The sequence below is a fragment of the Zingiber officinale genome, chromosome 3A (genome assembly GCF_018446385.1).
Source record: "Zingiber officinale cultivar Zhangliang chromosome 3A, Zo_v1.1, whole genome shotgun sequence".
NCBI lineage: Eukaryota > Viridiplantae > Streptophyta > Magnoliopsida > Zingiberales > Zingiberaceae > Zingiber > Zingiber officinale.
Genome location: NC_055990.1, coordinates 95,153,722 through 95,174,660, shown reverse-complemented (window position 1 = coordinate 95,174,660; position 20,939 = coordinate 95,153,722).

Below are 20,939 nucleotides of genomic sequence, written 5' to 3'. Positions count from 1 at the left end.
CTTGATTTTCTGGATTTCAGAATCCTGCTCCTGAGCTGTCTGGATATCATCAAGCAAGGTAGATGCTAAGGACATAGTGGAAAGCTGCCCGTCTATAAGCTTGAGACTAAAAGCTGTAATCTCCTTCCTTAGGGGTGGTGACATAGCTGCCAAAGATAATAAGGTAGCACTTCTGTCTGCTACCTTATTAGCTTTCCCTGGATGGTAGAGGATATCTATGTCATAATCCTTGACCAGCTCTAACCATCTGCGCTGTCGCATATTCAGATCCTTCTGAGTAAAGAAATACTTCAGACTTTGATGATCTGTATACACTCTGCACTGAGCTCCGTACAAATAATGTCTCCAAATCTTGAGAGCGAACACCACTGCTGCAAGCTCAAGGTCGTGAGTAGGATAGTTCCTCTCATAATCCTTGAGTTGTCTGGAGGCATAGGCGATCACCTTGCCCTGCTGCATCAGTACTGCTCCTAATCCCAATTTAGAGGCGTCACTGTAGATGTCGAAGCTGTCTGTGTTTTCTGGTATAGCTAAAATAGGAGCACTGGTCAATCTCCGTTTTAGTTCACTGAAGCTGTTCTCGCAGTCCTCTGTCCACTGAAATTTCTTCTGGTGAGAGCTGTCTGGGGAGGCTATCCTGGAGAAGTCCTCTACGAATTTCCTGTAGTAGCCTGCTAATCCCAGAAAACTTCTGATTTCACTGGCGTTCCTGGGTCTCTTCCAGTTACTTACTGCTTCTATTTTGCTGGGATCTACCATAACACCATCTTTGGAGATGATGTGACCGAGAAAGGCTACCTGGTCTAGCCAGAATTCACATTTCGTGAATTTGGCGTACAGCTGATTCTGCTGAAGGATCTGCATGGTCCTCCTGAGTGCCTGAATAGATAAGAATGTCATCGATGAACACGATGACAAACTTGTCTAAGTATTCTCTGAATACTCTGTTCATGAGGTCCATGAAAGTAGCTGGAGCATTTGTCACGCCGAAAGGCATGACTACGAACTCATAATGTCCGTATCTGGTCCTGAAAGCTGTTTTAGGTATATCACCTTCCTTGACTCTAACCTGGTGATATCCTGATCTGAGGTCAATTTTAGAGAACACTGTGGCTCCCTTTAGCTGGTCAAACAGGTCATCTATCCTGGGGAGAGGGTACATGTTTTTAATTGTGACCTGGTTCAAGGCACGGTAGTCGATGCATAGGCGCATGCTTCCATCCTTCTTCTTCACGAACAACACGGTGCTCCCCATGGTGAGTGACTAGGCGATGAAACCCTTGTCAAGAAGCTCCTATAATCGCTCCTGAAGTTCCTTCAGCTCTGCTGGAGCCATGCGGTACAGTGCCTTGGAAATTGGATTTGTGCCGGAATGAGCTCTATCTCAAATTCAATCTCCTGTCTGGTGCTAAGCCCTCTTCAGGAAAGACTGCTGGGTAGTCACAAACGACTCGAACCTCTGATAGCTGTTGGTTCTTGTCCTGGCTGGTGTTGACTTCATTTGCTAAAAATCCCATGCATCCTGAATCCAATAGCTGCTGTGCTTTCAATGCTGAGAGAAACTTCCTGGCTTTTCTCTTTGGTTTTCCTATGAACTCAAACTGTACTCCTGCTTCAGGTTGGAATATGACCTTCTGTTTACGGCACTCTATAGAAGCGCCGTATCTGATCAGAAAATCCAATCCAAAGATGACATCATAGTCAGTCATTTCTAGCACTATCAGATCACCAAAAAGTTCCCTGTCTGCTATAATGACTGGCACTGCTCTGAGCCAGTGCGTAGATGCCATAATGTCTCCTGAGGGTAGTGTTGTCAGAAACTGACTGTGGAGTAACTCTGGAGGTGTTGCTAATTTCTCGACAAATGCCCTGGATACATAAGAGTGGGTTGCCCCAGTATCGAATAAGACAGTTGCATTATGCTGTAAAATACTAATCTGACCTGTGACAACTGTCGAGGCATTTGCTACGTCCTCTCTAGTCAGTGAGAAAATCCAGGCATTTGGGATAGCTATGGGGGCTTCTAATCTGCCCTGACTGATCTGTGGACCATCTAAAGCCGCATACATCTGGTGTAATTGCGCTGGCTGAGCTCCATACTGTATCGGCTGAGGAAGACTGTTCTTGTTCGGGCACTGCTTAGCCATGTGCCCTTCCTGTCCACATTCAAAACAACCTCGCGTACCCTTACGGCAAACTCCTGGATGATGTTTCCCACAAGTAGCACACTTGGGATGTCTGGAATGTTTTCCAGCTGGTCCTCCTTTTGGGTCACTGTTTGCCTTGCGTTTCCCCTTCCAGTTGGAGCTATGTCCCTGCTGTTTCTGCTGAGCACCTGTGCTAGCTTGTCCCTTGGGCTCTGTGGAAACCTGCTTCTGCTGGGTGATATTGTGCTGATAGTGCTCGGTGATCAGAGCACTACTCACTAGTTCCTCTGTGGTTTGTGGCCTATGAACGCCACCAGCCACATTCATTGCGATTTCTGGTCTGAGCATCTTCAGCATCAAGCGTACTCGTTCCTTCTCTGAGCTGACTAGTTCTGGACACAGACGGGCCAACCTGTTGAATTTCTTCACGGCTTCCTGAACTGATAGGTTGCCCTGACGAAATTCTGTAAACTCGTCATAGTGTCGGTTCGTGACTTGCATGTGAAAGAATTCCTCGAAGAATTCTTTCTCGAAGTTGGCCCATGTCATCTGGTTTACTGGCCACTTCGATTTAATCCGCTCCCACCACATGCGTGCGTCTCCTGTTAAACAGAAGGAGGCACACTTCACCTTTTCGTGCTCTGGCCAGTCTAGAAGCTCCATCGTGCTTTCCAGTGTTTTAAACCATGCCTGAGCATCCCATGGTTCGCTGGTGCCTGAGAAGTTCTCGGGCTTAATTCTCTGCCACTGGATAAGGTAAGCTTCTCTCTTAGCCCCCGCTACTGGGGCTACTGGGACTGGTACTGCAGGCTGAGCTGGTACTACCTCTGTGATTACTGGAGTAGTCTGCTGGTTAGCCTTTAAGGAGGCTATCTCCTGCTGCTGTAGCTGAGCCACTAGTGCTGTAAGGTCTGGGGGAGGCACTGAACTGCCTGCCTCATGCTGGGGCTCAGCCGCTGCTGCTTTCTTAGCTGGACGTCCTCGTACCATTTTCTAAATAGCAGAGAACACATATATATAACTAGGCTATCATGTTATAGTTAACTACTGGTAACATGTTAAATACTATCACTGTAAACATGAATTAATTAACTACCAACATGCGAGCAAACATGAAAGCACATATAACTGATATGAAAGCTGAAAACAAAACTGAGTGAGAGGTGTTCTTACTTGGAAGCTGTAGGCGCAATGCTGATGTGTGTGTAGGAAGTATGGAACACTGCTCTGATACCACTCTGTAACGACCCGGCTTCTACTACTAGGCTGTAAGGCGAATCGCTACATTACTACTGTGCTGGCTATGCGGAAAACTGATCTAATTTAAGATTTGGCTAAACTATGGTAGTTACCTCTATTAACACTGTGAGAGAGGAATTTCATATTCGACTACCTTCTAGATATTCATAGGTATGCTGGGGAAGTGAAACTGAAGCTTTGGATCGGTCCGTGGAACGATCCACTGGCGCGCACGGGAACGCTGGCTGGATATAATTCTGTGCCTTTCTGGATCGGTCTACGGACCGATCCAGCAGAGGCTGGATCGGTCGGTACGACCGATCCAGGTGTGTCTGGATCGGTCGGCTGACCGATCCAGGCACCTGGAATTCTCCTCCGAGGTTACTGTATTGAGCTGGATCGGTCGGCTGACCGATCCAGGCACCTGGAAATCTCCTCCGAGGCTACTGTATCGAGCTGGATCGGTCGGCTGACCTATCCAGGAGGATACAGTAGCATACTGTATCTTGCTGGATCGGTCGGCTGACCGATCCAGTGGAGCAGCTCAGACTCTGATCGGTCTGGAGACCGATCAGTGTCTGATTTCACTCGGGAGTTCTGATTTCAGCACTTTGGCATGCCAAAACATCACACAACAGTTCTAACACAATGGAAATACATTCTAGCATGTAAGTACTAATGTTCTAAACATGTTAAGCTAAACAAGACATAGTTACTAAGCTAGAACAATTAGTAACAAGTCTAAAATAAAACTAGACATATTAAGTGCTAAAACAGAAATAAAACGTATAGATCCCCAGGATCTTTATTCCAGACCCCTTGCACACACACATCATCGTAGCATCGCCCTCCAGCCTCCGCTAGTCCACTTTTCTTTTACCGGTATCTGCAGTATAAGAAAAGTAGCATCTGTAAGCTAAAAAGCTTAGTAAGAAACCATCTACCTCACAAAAACATGCAACGATGCAAATATGATTTTAAATCATGCTGTTTAAAACATATGCTGGATATACTGAATAAACTAGCATGGCATGGCATAGGAGCATACAATCATGGCATATCAAACAAGCTGAGCATGGCATACTGAAACTAAACATGAATACTGAACTAGTCATGCATATACATCTAACTGGTCATGAACTCAAATCATGAACTTAACTGAGATAATTAATTGAAACTGAAACTAAGTTAGTATTTCTATCACTGATTACATATTTGGAAAACTATATATATAATAGATGAAAATACTAAACATGCTGCTGGGCCCTGGCAACTGTACTTACTATGCGCGCATCCCTACGAGACCCGGGATTTCAAGTTCCGAATCCAACAGGGTTACTAGGTTATCTGAACCTAGGGATGACTGTGGGAGTCCAGCCCATGGATATCTGATCCGAGTACAGTGCCAACTGAATAAAAGTAAAATACTGAATACTGTTTTATTTTACTTTGTTGTTCTAGGTTATTTGAACCTAGAGGCTACTGTGGGAGCCCACCCAATGGATATCTGATCCATATAGCTGTTATAACTGAATAAAATGTTTCTAATACATTTTACATGCTGTTAGGACGCCTACTGGTGCATCCTTCTGAACTGGGCATTCTACCGAATGCTTGGTGTGCACTGAAAGCACATCCTAAAACTGAAAACTGTAAAACTACTGAACTAACGCTAAAACTAACAAGCGAGAGCAATTATACTGCAGGTGAGGGGTTTCTTACCTCAATCGCAAGGTTTTCTTACGATTCTATCCGCTAGGTTTTCCGGAAAACTGCTCCGTTCGACGAACCGCTTACGTCCTCGCGTTCCTCTCGCGGAGAAGAACCTCTTTCGTGTTGGAGTCGTCGCCGGAAGATGATCCGAGAGTCCTTGGGTTTGGGCACCGAGAGAGGAGGAGGAAGAGGAGTGGGCGGCGATTTTAGGTTTCGGGTGAGGAAAAGCTACGGTGAGAAATAATCTAAAACTTCTCACTTAAATCCTTATTTATTTTTACTAATTAATTCACCCAAAATCAATTATAAATATAATTGATTCCCTCTTCTTCCAACACGGCCCTGCTGGGTTCAACTGGTTACTAACATTATCCCTTAAACCATAGGTCTCGGGTTCGATTCCCGCTTAGGCCGTTTTCGTTTATATTTATTTTTGCTATTTCCGCTACTCGGAAAATTCTGAAAAAATATCTAAAAATTCCAGAAAAATCATAGAATAATTCTAAAATAGTTTTGAGAATTTTTGGGCGTTACAGTTACTGACAACTCACTTTAATTAATATCTTAGTCCAAGAGTAGTACCACTCAACCTTATCATCATGTCGGACTAAGTCCACCTGTAGGGTTTACATGACAATCCTTATGAGCTCCCCTTGGGGCATTATCAACCTAGATTACTAGGACACAGTTTCCTTCTATAATCAACAACACACATTATAAATAATATCATTTCCCAACTTATCGGACCTTTTGATTTATCGAGCTAAATCTTACCCTTTGATAAGTCAAAGAAATAAGTACTAAGTACATGTGCTTGTTATTATATTAGGATTAAGAGTACACACTTCCATAATAACAAAGGTCTTATTCTTTTACTAAGTCAGTATAAAAAGAACTTACCTTAAATGGTCCTGCTCAATACACTCATAGTGTACTAGTATAATTTTATAGTCAAGATAAACTAATACCAAATTACACTACACTATTCTAATGGTTTGTTCCTATCCATCTTAGTCGTGAGCTACTGTTTATAATTTATAAGGAACTGATAACATGATATTCTGTGTGTGACACCACACACCATGTTATCTATAATATAAATTAATTGAACAACTACACTTAGCATAAATGTAGACATTTGACCAATGTGATTCTTAAATGTTTATACAAAAAGTTAGACTTTTAGTATACACTCTAACACATAGAATGTTTAGCATCACTCAGTTTTACGATGGATCATGAGTTAAGTATTGACCTAATTCTACATAGTTTACTGAAAAGTCATTCCCAAATTGTGATAAACTATCAGATGAACAATTTGGAATCGACCATCCCCGAGATGATAAATATGCTCAAGACTGTGGAGCCTTCTGTTAAGAGTGAACAGAAAATTGTGATGTTAGTAGACTCCTCCAAGAAAGGTTCTAAGAGGAAGCCAAAACATCAGACTAAAGGGAAGAGCAAAAAGGCCAAGACAGTAGAACCGTCACAAAAGGGCTCATATCATCATTGTGGCAAGATGAGACACTAGCAAAGAAACTGCAAGATCTATCTTGAGTCCGTGAAGAAGAATAAGGCATCCGATACCCCATCCTCTTCAGGTATTTTTGTTATTGATTGTCATGCTATTTCCTCAGACACTTGGATATATACTTAGTGTTGCTCACATATATGTAATGACATACAGGGGCTAAGAAATAGTAGAAGACTCATCAAGGGAGAAACAAGTCTGCGAGTTGGGAATGGAGCAAAAGTTCCCGCAGTCGCCATCGGAACATACTTGTTAAAGCTTCCTAATCTTAGAACTAGATAATTGTTATTTTATTCCAGTATTAATAAAGAACATTATTTCTATTTCTTGCTTAAATAGAAAAGGAACCCATTTAACTTTTAGTAATAATTGTTGTTATATAACCTTAAATGGCGTACGTTATGGCATTGAAACTTTATGCAATAGCATCTACACATTAGATATATCTAGTGGCATACTCAATATCGAAAAGAGCGATAAACACGCCCGAATAGATAATCAATTAACTTTTTACTCGTGGCATTGTCACCTTGGCCATATAAGCAAGAAACGCATGTCCGAATTGCAAAAGATTGTAGTTCTTGAATCATTTGAATTAAATACATTTGATACATGTGATTCATATTTAAAAGGCAAGATAACAAAATTATCTTTTTCTCAAAAGGGTGAATGAGTTGATGAGTTACTTGGGCTTGTACATACCGATGTATGTGAACCAATGACAACTCATGCATTAGGAGGTTATAGCTACTTCATTACTTTCATTGATGATCACTCTCATTATGGGTATATGTATCTAATGAAATACAGGTCTAAAACCTTTGAAAAGTTTAGAGAATTTAGAAGTGAAGTAGAGAAACAACTTGATAAAAATATTAAGATAATTCAATGCGATCGAGGTGGTGAATATTTAAGCCAAGAGTTTCTAGATTATCAAAGGGGCAATGATATATTGTCTCAATGGACTCCGCCTTATACACTACAATATAATGGTGTATCAGAAAGGTGTAATCGAACCTTATTAGACATGGTTAGATCAATGATAGATCGTACAGATTTTCTCAAGACCTTTTGGGGTTATGCACTCATGATAGCTGTTTACTTGCTAAACAAAGTCCCGACGAAGGCAATCTCAACTATTCCGTATGAGGTATGGATTAGTAAAAACTTCTCATATCTTATTTAAAGATATGGGGGTGTCTTGCTTATGTGAAGAGGACTATATCAGACAAGTTGGACATCAAATCTGATAAATGTTTATTTATTAGATACCCTAAGGAAACTAAGGGTTACAAATTCTATCACCCCTTGGAATAAAACGTATTTGTTTCAATGCATGCTACCTTCCTAGAGAAAGAATTTCTCTTACAGGAAGCAAGTGGGACTATGGTTGAACTTGATGAAGTTCAAGAGACTCTAATAAACACTAATGAGATACCTAGACAAGAACCACAACGAATTATGACACAACCTCCTCGTAGATCAGGTAGGACACTCAATATTCCTAAGAGATATGGATCTCTTGTAAAAGAATTGAATGATGTATTATTCATTGAGGATGAGGAACCTACTGATTATGAAGAGGCTCTGAATAGTTTTGAAAAGTACAAGTAGCTTATAGCCATGAAGTCAGAAATGGATTCCATCTATGAAAACCAAGTTTGGAACTTGGTGGACCCACATGAAGGCATTACACCTATAGGGTACAAATGGGTTTTCAAGAAAAAAACCAACATGGATGGTAATATTATTACCTAAAAGGCAAGGTTGGTGGCAAAAGGCTATCGTCAAAGGCAAGGCATTGACTATGCCGAAACTTTCTCACTGGTGGTCATGCTTAAATCCATTCGGATACTCTTGGTCATATCAGCTCATCATGATTATGAGATATGACAGATAGATGTGCAAACAGCTTTCCTTAATGGAAATTTGCTCGAGGATGTGTATATGACATAGCCCGAAGGCTTCACATCTGTCAATAAGAATAAAGTATGCAGGCTTCAACGATCCATTTATGGATTAAAGCAAGCATCCAGGAGTTGGAATATCTATTTTGATGAGGGATCAAATAGTTTGATTTCTTACAAAATCCAGAGGAACCTTGTATGTATCAAAAGGTTAGTGGGAGTGTAGTGTTAGTTAGAGCCCTAGAGCCAATCATTTGATGATTGTATGGACTCATTGTATCATATTCTTGTATATTAATAAAGGCATTTGTTTGGTTATTATACTTATTTGTATTAGTGCCAAATAGACTAAGTATAATAGCATCCTTGAGTAGAAGGTTCATACCTATATCAATCGATTAGTTGAATCGATAGTGAGATGATATAGGGAACACTACTCTAAATCATTCCTAGTCGAGTATTAACATTCAGGGACAATGTTAATACAATAAGACTAGCATGTAGGTCAGCTCGATGACTTGATCTCACAAGTCATGGATATAGAGATATCAAGCTGACACATGGGTATGCATTAGAGAATGTATACTGAATGACCCGCCATGAGAAAGTATCATGGATCGTTATATGAGTGTCATATACTTTCTCATGTGGCTATTAGTATGACTATTAGTCCTTAGACCTGAAGTCACCATGGATCCCTACATAAGGAGTTATGTACTTTGGTTTCGTCAAACGTCACCCGTAACTGGGTGGACTATAAAGGCGATTACTGGGTATGTAACGAATTATGCAGAGGGATGTGAGTGATGTAGATGGGATCTATCCCTCCCATATGACGGGAGCGACATCGATATTCTTGATAGAGTAAGACCACGAAGTGTATGACCATACCCAAATGAGTCAATATGAGATATTGAGCTCATTTGATTGAGTGAGTCTACTTGGAGTTCAAGATTTAGATTGGTCAGAGGATGACACGGTCTATGCCTCACATTGATCAATCTAGATGTCTAGGATAGAAGGACACTTGTCATATATTGTGAGGAGTCACAATTAGTAGTCACAAGGTGATGTTGGATCTCAACATTTCTTGTAACTTGGGTAGCAATGATGTATTGCTAGATGCCGCTCATTGCTTATGTTTCTAAAGGAGTTTAGAAACATTGCCAACGTTACAAGAACCTATTGGGTCACACACAAAGAACAAGTGGATGGAGATTGGGTTCATATGATGAACCAATTGGATTGGGTTCATATGATGAACCAATTGGATTCAAATTAGACTTATTGAGTTAGACTCAATTAGATTCAATTGTTGAATGAGTCTAATTTAGATTTGATTCATTGAGTCAATTTATATTAATGAATTGAGATTCATTAAATTAAAATTGACTTGAGTCAAAGGTTGGATTTAACTCAACAAGGAAGACAATTGGTCAAGTTTGACTTGACCAAGTAGAAATTGAAACATCAAGTTTGACTTGATGTATTGCCACATCATAAGGATGACTCATCCTTGCCACATCACCTCCACCTCATGAGGCATGCCACCTCATGGGGGTTACACTCTTCCATGGTTTTAATGTGGCCGGCCACATTAATGGGGAGTTACATTATGTGGCCGGCCACACTAATGGAATAGGGGGTTTTGATTTTGTGGAGTTATGTGTGCATTCATTCTCTCATCTTCCTTCTTGCTTCTCCCCTCTCTTGGCTAGGTGTTGCCGTGGACTTCCATGGTGATGAGAAGATGGTTGAGTGAATCCAAGAGCAAAGGAAGAGTGAAGGTCACAAAGGAAGGATACTACTAGTGAGTGTATAAGATTTCTTTTATACCTTCTTCTTTTCTTCCTTTCCAATCTCATTCGAGAGCTCTAGAAAGTGCTAGCACACTTGGGGCTCTCTTCTCCATCCTTTGAGTGTGGGAGACACTCCTTGTTCGTGTGGATATCATTAGAGGAGTGTCTACGTTGACACTCTCGAGATCCGGCAACTCCTTGGACGAGCGGGAACGCGAAAGGGCTCGCTTCGAAGGTATAACTCTCATCTAGTGTAGATCTAAAAATTTTGAAACTCGTACTCGTAAGTTCATTCGGTTTTTCCTTGCACGGATCTACGGCTTTGGGTGATTCGGGGTTTCCGCGACGCGAAAAGTGGTTTTCGCGGCCCAAAAAACCCAACATGTAGTCGTATTCCTAATATTATATATTAATGATATACTGCTTATAGGAAACGCTGTGTCAATTCTATAGTTAGTTAAAGTTTGGTTGTCTAATACGTTCTCCATGAAAGACATGAGAGAAACAACTTACATCCTTGGGATGAAAATCTATAGAGATAGATCGAAAATGTTGCTTGGTCTTTCACAGTCGACATATATAGACAGAGTACTAAAATGGATAAGTATGTCTGAATCTAAGAAAGGTTTCGTATCTATGAGGCATAGAATTCAACTTTCGAAGCCTATGTGCCCACACACAGAAGACGAGAGGATTTGTATGGATAAGATACCTTATATGTATGCAATAGGATCTATCAAGTATGTTATATTATGTACAATACCTAATGTATCATATGCTCTAAGTGTTACGAGCAGATACTAGTCTAATCCAGGAATAGATCATTGGGTAGCTATCAAGATGATCCTTAAGTACTTAAGAAGAACAAACGATATGTTCTTAGTTTATGGAGATGGTGGTATGACCATACGCGGATATACAGATGCTAATTTCCAGACGGACAAGGATGACTCCGTGTCCCAATCTGGATTCATATTCATATTAAATGGAGGCACGATTAGTTAGAAAAGTTCCAAGCAAGACACTGTTGCAGATTCTACCTATGAGGTGAAATACATTGCAGCTTCGGAAGCAACAAAGGAAGCGGTTTGGATCAAGAAGTTTGTTACTGAACTTGGAGTGGTACCATCCATTGTTGAAGCATTACCTATTTACTGCAACAACACTGGAGTCATTGCACAAGCAAAAGAACTGATGTCTCATCAGTGATCAAAACATGTGCTTCACCGTTATCATCTGATCAGGGAGATTGTTAAAAGGAAAGAAATACAACTCAAAAAAATTCCCACTAAAAGGAATCTAGTGGATCCTTTGACAAATGCTCTACCACAAAGTAAGTTTGAGAGTCACGTCTGAGCTTATGGTTTAGGACACCGTTGCGATTGGCATTAGGCCAAGTCGGAGTGTTAGAATTTGATGGATGTCCTAAGGCAATTGTCTTACTATTTTTTCTATTTATTTGATAAGTATAGATTCACTATTTGAGTGCATATTATATGTTTAATTGTCTTAAATTCATTTACTAAATGTCCGTAATATAATTCATAGCATGAGAGAATTTGTGATTGAATCACAACTAGTGATTATCTCTACATATGCAATTATGAATATATTAAAATTTCCCTAGTCGTCGAATTGATGCATTCAGACATCATCAATTCTATAAGACTAGCATGAGTTATACTCCTTGGTTCGACCAAGCAGCTATTTCTCACTGGCTGGAGACATTGAGATGTCGATGCTAGTTATGGTAACTAGTTCATTGGAGTGACTCGTTGTAAGACTTCATATGGTATATATATATATATATATATATATTTATATATATGTTTGTGAAGTTCTTGCTGCAGCACGAGTGCAAGTTTCCTTTGACTTGAGGTATACAAGTCATCTTGGTCATGAAGACTTATACTTTGACATCTTAAGCAAACATCTCATTGAGGTATGGACCCGAGATGATTGGGTATAAGTTGAAGTGCCCGAAGGTGTTTGGATATCCCACAAAGGATTCACTACTCCTTGTGTGGAGACGAGGAAGGACGTCACATGTTAAGAGTGCGAGACTCTTGTACACATATATGAGTAATTTGAATCTGCAGAATGAGGAAGTATTACTTGGGCTAGGTGTGATGTAGTCAGCCTAGCTAGTGGGGACAAGACACATGACCATGTCCTGAACTAAGTGGGTATAAGACGATTGAAAGGAGCAAGGCACGACTCACTGTTGCTGCTGAAGGGTTTAGAATTAATTCTAAGATCAACTATGATTTTTCGACTAATTGGATATCATGATGTACTACTAGGTGTCACTTATGATCATTGTATAATTAAGTAGTTAATTATGGATGGTCAAGATAAATCAGGAACTTATTGGGTTATATGCACTAACGAATCTCTAAAAGACATAAAATAAGTTAAAGAAAAGGATTCTTAGATCAAGAGATAAATGTTTGGTTGGATGATATATAAGACAAATATAGAAATATTTGTCACAATGGAAGGATGGGTCATATATCTTATGGAAGAGTTGGGTCATATTTGGTTTAATCATAAATTAGTCATGAACCAATTTGGTTTAGTTGTGAACCAAACCAAAGGATTAATGGGCTAATTTTTGGTTAAGGGATAATGGGTTAGATTTAGTCTTTCTAATCTAACTCATTAATGAGGGTTATATATTAATATGGTTGAAAGAAAATTATACACATGAGATCATTAATTGCCTTGTAAGGTTTTTGAAAAATCTTAACCCAATTTCTCTTCTCCTCTCCCTCTCCCCTCTCTCTTTGTCACCGCCAACAAGGGGAAGCTCTTCCCCTTGTTGTCGTGACCACCACAAGGGAGAAAACTCTCCCTTGTGTGCTTCTCTACCTCTTCCTCTTGATCCCTCTTCTTCACTCGTGGCTAGTAACTTCTGAAGGAGAGGTTTGTACTCAAGGAGTTGTCTTGAGAAGCTCGGCATGGATACGAATAGAGGCGAGGTTCGATAACGTCGCTACGATTGATGTCCTTCTCGTTGCAAGTCATCCGTAAGATACATCTAGCGTAAATTTACTTTCCATAAAAATTTAATTATGCAATCATATTTGTCATGTTGTATCCTTGTATGCGTGTGGTTCATGTGAAGTAATAATTTAGGAATTATTATTGTTTTATTTTCCACTGCGCATGTTTACGAAACGTGTTTTAACACACACTACATCGAGCATATCCCAATAGTTGTATCAGAGTCTGATCATGCTTCGACATGATCATAAAATTATTTTACGATTGGTAATTTGTGTTGTAATTAATTTTATAATTTTTCTGGAATTATTAAGGGTGCGTTTGGTACGCGCGTTTTTCATTTTCATTTTTTGAAAAATGCACGTTTTCTGAAAAATGGTGTTTGGTTTACGTTTTTCGTGCCTATTTTATAAAAAAATAGACAGTGTTTTCTAGAAAAACAGAGAATGACAAAAGATTATTTTCTGTTTTCTAGAAAACGCGCATTTTTCAGAAAATGAAAATAAAAAATGCGCGTACCAAACGCACCCTAAGATTTTTCAATTTTGGAAAGTTTCCTAAATTGTTAGGAAATTCCATTTTTAGAAAGTTTTAATATAATTTTGAAAAATTAAAATTAGAAATATTATGTTAATTTAGAAATTATTATTTCTGAAATTTTTAAAAATTTAAGAAATATTTTATTTTAAAAAAATTTCCTAATTTGTTTGGTAATACTAAATATGGAAAGATTCTGAAATTTAAAAAAAAAATATATATCTGAGATATTATAAATTAAATTATAGAATTAATCTTTTCTAAAATTTTCACATTTATTACATTATTCGATTTTTGGAAAGTTTCTTAAATTGTTAGGAAATATCAAATTTAGAAAGATTTAAAAAACCATAATCTTGTTTGAGATATTCTAAATTAAATTACAGAATTAATATTTTCTAAAAATTTTGGATTTATTAAAATATTTCATTTTTAGAAAGTTTCCTAGATTGTGAGAAAATACCAAATTTGGAAAATTTTGAAAAATCATAAAAAATTCTAGATTTGAATTATTCTGTAATAAGAAATATTAATTATTTATTTCTTAAATGGTTAAGAAATTAGTTTGGAAATTTATTTCTAAAATAATTAAAGATTCTTGATTGATAGAAAGATTCTAAATAAGATATGTTAATTAAATTTAGAAATTGATTTCCTGATTTGATTAGATAAATCTTGATTTATTAAAATAAGATTTATAATATATTTTTATTTCCAAAATAGAATTATAACATGTAAATTTATGTCATAAACATACCATATTGTATGTCATATAAATGCATTAATTATGACATGATTAGATTTTGTCATGCGTGTGATGTGATTAGATCTTACCATATGTATGATATGTCATGCTATGACATGCGTGTGATGTGTCATATCATCATTTATGTCATACGTGTGACATGACATGTCATCATTTATGTCATGCGTGTAATGTCATGTAGATAGAATTTTGCATGATGTAGATCAGACCTAAACATACACCTTCTGTTAATATGGTTAAAACTAGAGTTTAAGTTCTTCTTTGAGTTGTTGGCCAAAGTCAAGCTCAACTTGAATTTAAACATGTTCAAACCATAGAGATACAATCTCATGATTAACGGATTGGTTTTAAACTTAAAGCGTTGATTTGCTGTGCCAAAGCCATGATAAATATGGATAGAGGTGAAGTTGTGTGATGTGCATTTGATGATACTTATTATTGTGTTAACAACCCGATATTTATACGGAGATCAATTAGTTGCTAGCATAATGTGATAGTTACATATAAGTGATATGGATGTTATCTACTGCTATAGATAAGAATGACTTGTTGGCCAAAGTCAAGGTTATTCTTATCTATGGTGGATATCAACTCACTTGGAGAAAACCTACCATCTTTCGAATTCAAAATAATGGTATTTGAATTTGATAAATAAGCGGGCTTTTAAATCATGTCCCTTATACATTCTCATTTTTGTATTTCTAGATTAATCATTTACTTATGACTTCTGTTAATCTTCATTCAATTTTGGACTCGAACAAACTGACTTGGTCGAACTTCTTGGATTGGTTTCAAAATTTGAGAATTGTTCTCAAAACTGAGAAGCTAGCTTATGTCCTTGATCAGCCTCTTCCCACCAGTCTTGATGTCGATGCAACTGTGGACCAACTGCTGACCCTTCAGAAACATAAGGATGATTCTATACTTACTAGTTGCATCATGCTAGCCGTTATGACTCTTGAATTACAGAAACAGCAAGAGCATTTAGATGCTTATGATATTGTCTATCATCTTCGTGAACTATTTGATGAGCAAGCTAGATCTGAAAGGTTCAAGGTCTCCAAGCTTATCTTTTGCTTGAAGATGCAGGAGGGTTTGTCTGCAGTATAATGCATATTAAAGATGAATGGTTACATAGAGCGTTTAGCATCACTCAGTTTTATGATGGATCATAAGTTAAGTTTGACTTAATTCTACATAGTTTACTGAAAAATCATTCACAATTTGTGATAAACTAGCGGATGAACAATTTGGAATTGACCATCCCCAAGATGATAAATATGCTCAAGACTATGGAGCTTTCTCTTAGGGGTGAACAAAAAACTATGATGTTAGTAGACTCCTCCAAGAAAGGTTCTAAGAGGAAGCCAAAACATCAGGCTAAAAGGAATAACAAAAAGACCAAGAGTGTAGAACCGACACAAAAGGGCTCATGCTATCATTGTGGCAAGATGAGACACTGGCAAAGAAACTACAAGATATATCTTGAGTCCGTGAAGAAGAATAAAGCATCTTATGCCCCCATCCTCTTCAGGTATTTTTGTTATTGATTGTCATGTTATTTCCTTAAACACTTGGATATTGGATAATAGATGTGGTTCACATATATATAATGATATACTGGGGCTAAAAAATAGCAGAAGACTTGTCAAGGGAGAAACAAGATTGTGAGTTGGGAATGAAGCAAAGGTTGCTACAATCGCTATTGGAACATATTTGTTAAAGCTTCCTAGCCTTAGAACTAGATAATTATTATTTTGTTCCAGCATTAATAAAGAATATTGTTTCTATTTCTTACTTAAATAGAAAAGGTTTTCATTTAACTTTTAGTAACAATTGTTGTTATATCTTAAGTGGCGTACTTTATGGCACTGAAATTTTATGCAATAGCATCTACGTGTTAGATATATCTAGTGACATACTCAATATCAAAAAGAGTAATAAACGCGTCCAAATAGATAATCAATTAATCTCTTACTCGTGGCATTGTCGCCTTGGCCATATAAGTAAGAAACACATGTTCGAATTGCAAAAGATTGTAGTTCTCAAATCATTTGAATTAGATACATGTGATTCATGTATAAAAGGAAAGATGATAAAGTTATCTTTTTCTTAAAAGGGTGAACGAGTTGATGAGTTACTTGGGCTTGTACATACCGATGTATGTGGACCACTGCATTAGGAGGTTATAACTACTTTATTACTTTCATTGATGATCACTCTCGTTATGCGTATGTGTATCTAATGAAACACAAGTCTGAAACCTTTGAAAAGTTTAAAGAATTCAGAAGTTAAGTAGAGAAACAACTTGGTAAAAATATTAAGATAATTCGATGTGATCGAGGTGGTGAATATTTAAGCCAAGAGTTTCTAGATTATCTAAGAGATAATGATATATTGTCTCAATGGACTCCGCCTTATATGCCACAACATAATGGTGTATCAAAAAGGTGTAATCAAACCTTGTTAGACATGGATAGATCAATGATAGATCGTGCAGATCTTCCCAAGACCATTTGGGGTTATGTACTCATGACAGCTGTTTACTTGCTAAACAGAGTCCCGATGAAGGTAATCTCAACTACTCCATATGAGGTATGGATTAGTAAGAAACTCCTCATATCTTATTTAAAGATAAGGGGATGTCTGCTTATGTGAAGAGGACTATATCAAACAAGTTATACACTAAATCTGATAAGTGTTTATTTATTAGCTACCCTAAGAAAACTAAGGGTTTCCAATTCTATCATCCCTTGGAACAAAACGTGTTTGTTTCAATCCATGCTACCTTCCTAGAGAAAGAATTTCTCTTACAGGAAGCAAGTGGGACTATAGTTGAATTTGATGAAGTTCAAGAGACTCTAATAAATACTAATGAGATACCTAGTCAAGAACCACAATCGATTATGACACAATCTCCTCATAGATCAGGTAGGACACGCAATATTCCTAAGAGATATGGATCTCTTGTAAAAGAATTGAATGATGTGTCACTCATTAAGGATGAGGAATCTACTAATTTCGAAGAGGCTCTGAATAGTTCTAAAAAGAACAAGTAGCTTACAGCCATGAAGTCAGAAATGGATTCTATGTACGAAAACCAAGTTTAGAACTTGGTGGACCCACATGAAGGCATTACGTCTATAGGGTGCAAATGGGTTTTGAAGAAGAAAACCGACATGGATGGTAATATTATTACCTACAAGGCAAGGTTGGTAGCGAAAGGCTATCGTCAAAGGCAAGACATTGACAATGACGAAACTTTCTCGCTTGTGGTCATGCTTAAATCCATTCGGATACTCCTGGCCATATCAGCTCATCATGATTATGAGATATGGCAGACGGATGTGAAAACAGCTTTCCTTAATGGAAATTTGCTCAAGGATGTGTATATGACACAGCCCAAAGGCTTCACATCTGTCAACAAGAATAAAGTATGCAAGCTTCAACGGTCCATTTATGGACTAAAGCAAGCATTCAGGAGTTGGAATATCCGTTTTGATGAGACAATCAAATAGTTTGATTTCTCACAAAATCTAGACGAACCTTGTGTGTATCAAAAGGTAGTAGGAGTGTAGTCGTATTCCTAATATTATATGTTGATGACATATTATTTATAGGAAACGATGTGTCAGATCTACAATCAGTCAAAGTTTGGTTGTCTAATACGTTCTCCATGAAAGACATAGGAGAAGCAATTTACATCCTCGGGATGAAAATCTATAGAGATAGATCGAAGAGGTTTCTTGGTTTTTCACAGTCGACATATATAGGTAGAGTGCTAAAACAGTTTAGCATGTCTGAATCCAAGAAAGGGTTCCTCATAGAATTCAACTTTCGAAGTCTATGTGCCCACACACAGAAGACGAGAGGATTTTCCTGGATAAGATACATTATATGTATGCAATAGGATCTATCAAGTATATTGTGTTATGATACCAGTTTGATCTTGGAATGAATCATTGGGTGGCTGTCAAGATGATCCTTAAGTACTTAAGAAGAAGTAAGGATATGTTCTTAGTTTATAGAGATAGTGATATGACTATACGCGGATATACAGATGCTAGTTTCCAGACGGACAAGGATGACTCCAAGTCCCAGTCTGGATTCATTTTCATATTAAATGGAGGCGCAGTTAGTTGGAAAAGTTCCAAACAAGACACTATTGCAGATTCTACCTGTGAGGCGGAATACATTGCAGCTTCGGAAGCAGCAAAAGAAATCGTTTGGATCAAGAAGTTCATTACTAAACTTGGTGTGGTTCCATCCATTGTTGAAGTGTTACCTGTTTACTGCGACAACACTAGAGCCATTGTATAAGCAAAAGAACCGAGGTCTCATCAGCGATCAAAACATGTGCTTCACCGTTATCATCTAATCAAGGAGATCGTTAGTAGGAAAGAAATACAACTTGAGAAAATTTTCACTGAAAGGAATCTAATGGATCCTTTGACAAAGTCTCTACCACAAAGCAAGTTTGAGAGTCACGTCTATGCTTACAGTTTAGGACACTGTGGTGATTGACTTTAGGTCAAGTGGGAGTGTTAGAATTTGAAGGATGTCCTAAGGCATTCGCCTTACTATTTTTTCTATTTATTTGATAAGTATATATTCACTATTTGAGTGCATATTATATGTTCACTCATTTACTGAATATCCGTAATATAATTCATAGCATGAAAGAATTTGTGATTGGATCGCAACTAGTGATTATCTCTACATGTACAATTATAAATATATTAAAATTTCCCTAGTCGTCGAATTGATGCATTGGGGCATCATCAATTCTGTAAGATTAGCACGGGTTATACTCCTTGGTTCGGCCAAGCAGCTGCTTTCTCACTGGCTGGAGACATTGGGATGTCGAGAGTTAAACGTGGATGCTGGTTATGGTAACTAGTTCATTGTAGTGACTCGCTGTAAGACTTCATATGGTTCTCTACATATATATATAGATATGTTTGTGAATTTCTTACTGCAGCATGAGTGCAAGTTTCCTTCAACTTGAGGTATATAAGTCATCTTGGTCATGAATAATTATACTTTGATATCTTAAGCAAGCATTTCATTGAGATGTGGACCCGAGATGATTGGGTATAAGTTAAAGTGCCCGAAGGTGTTTGGATAGCCCATAGAGGATTCACCGCTCCTTGCGAGGAGACATATACCCTATGGTCACTTGTTAAGATTATTACTCAAAATTTTTGGCCAAAGCATCACATGTTAAGAGTGTGACACTCTTGTACACATGTATGAGTAATTTAAATCCGTATAACAAGAAAGTATTAATTACTTGGGTTAGGTGTGATGTAATCAGCCTAGTGGGGACTATTGGATCGCGGCGGTCGACTAGAAGGGGGGTGAATAGCCTGTAAATACAAAAATCAAACCTTTCTCGAACTTTCTTAAACTAACACTTGTATATAAAAAGTAACTAAATAAAACAGAAAGGACAAGGCACCAGATTTGACTTGGTTACAACCGGGGAGGTTGTTAATCCAAGGAAGATGATCGTACTAAAAATCTCTTTTAGGTGGAGAAGCCTCTTACAATGATGAAGCGCAGAAAATAGAAGCTTAACTACAGAGAAAGCGTACAAGTGTAGAAAGAATGAATTGCTTGAGTTGTTGAAAAGCTTCTGGACCAAGGCTGTATTTATAGCCTTGGTCGGGGCACCCCGAAGGGATTCCGGATGCCCTGGGGGGGACAAAACTTTATCTCCCAACCTTCAGATCGCGTCTGACGCGATCTAGTCAAAAAGTTAACTCTGGGCGCCCGGAAGGGTTCCGGGCACCCCGGACCGTTCCGGGGGCCCCGGAAGGAAAAGTCAACCCTATTAACTTTTTACAGCCTGGGTCTTTTACTCCGGCTCCATTTGCCTCAGACCGAGTCTTCCGCTCGCTAGGGTGATCTCTGCCATCCGGAATAGGGGTCACCCGAACCCAACTTCAGTTCTTCTCGAGCAGGCTTCCGCTCCGACTTCTCGTCCCTCGGAATCGCCGCGTGCTTCCTTCTCGTCTGCCAGCATACTCATCCGCAGTCTTCGTCCCTCGGTCGCACCCCGTACCGACCTTCTCGCTAGCTGCGTCTCTTGCTTCTCGAGTAGTCTTCTGCTCCGGCTTCTCGTCCCTTGGAACCACCGCATGCTTCCTTCTCATCCGCCGGTGTACTCTTCCGCAGCACCTCATCCCTCGGACGCACCGCGTGCTGTCCTTCTCGCTAGCAGTGTCTTCCGCTCGACTACCTGTGCTCCTAAGCTCCTGCACACTTAGACACAAAGTTAAAAATACATAG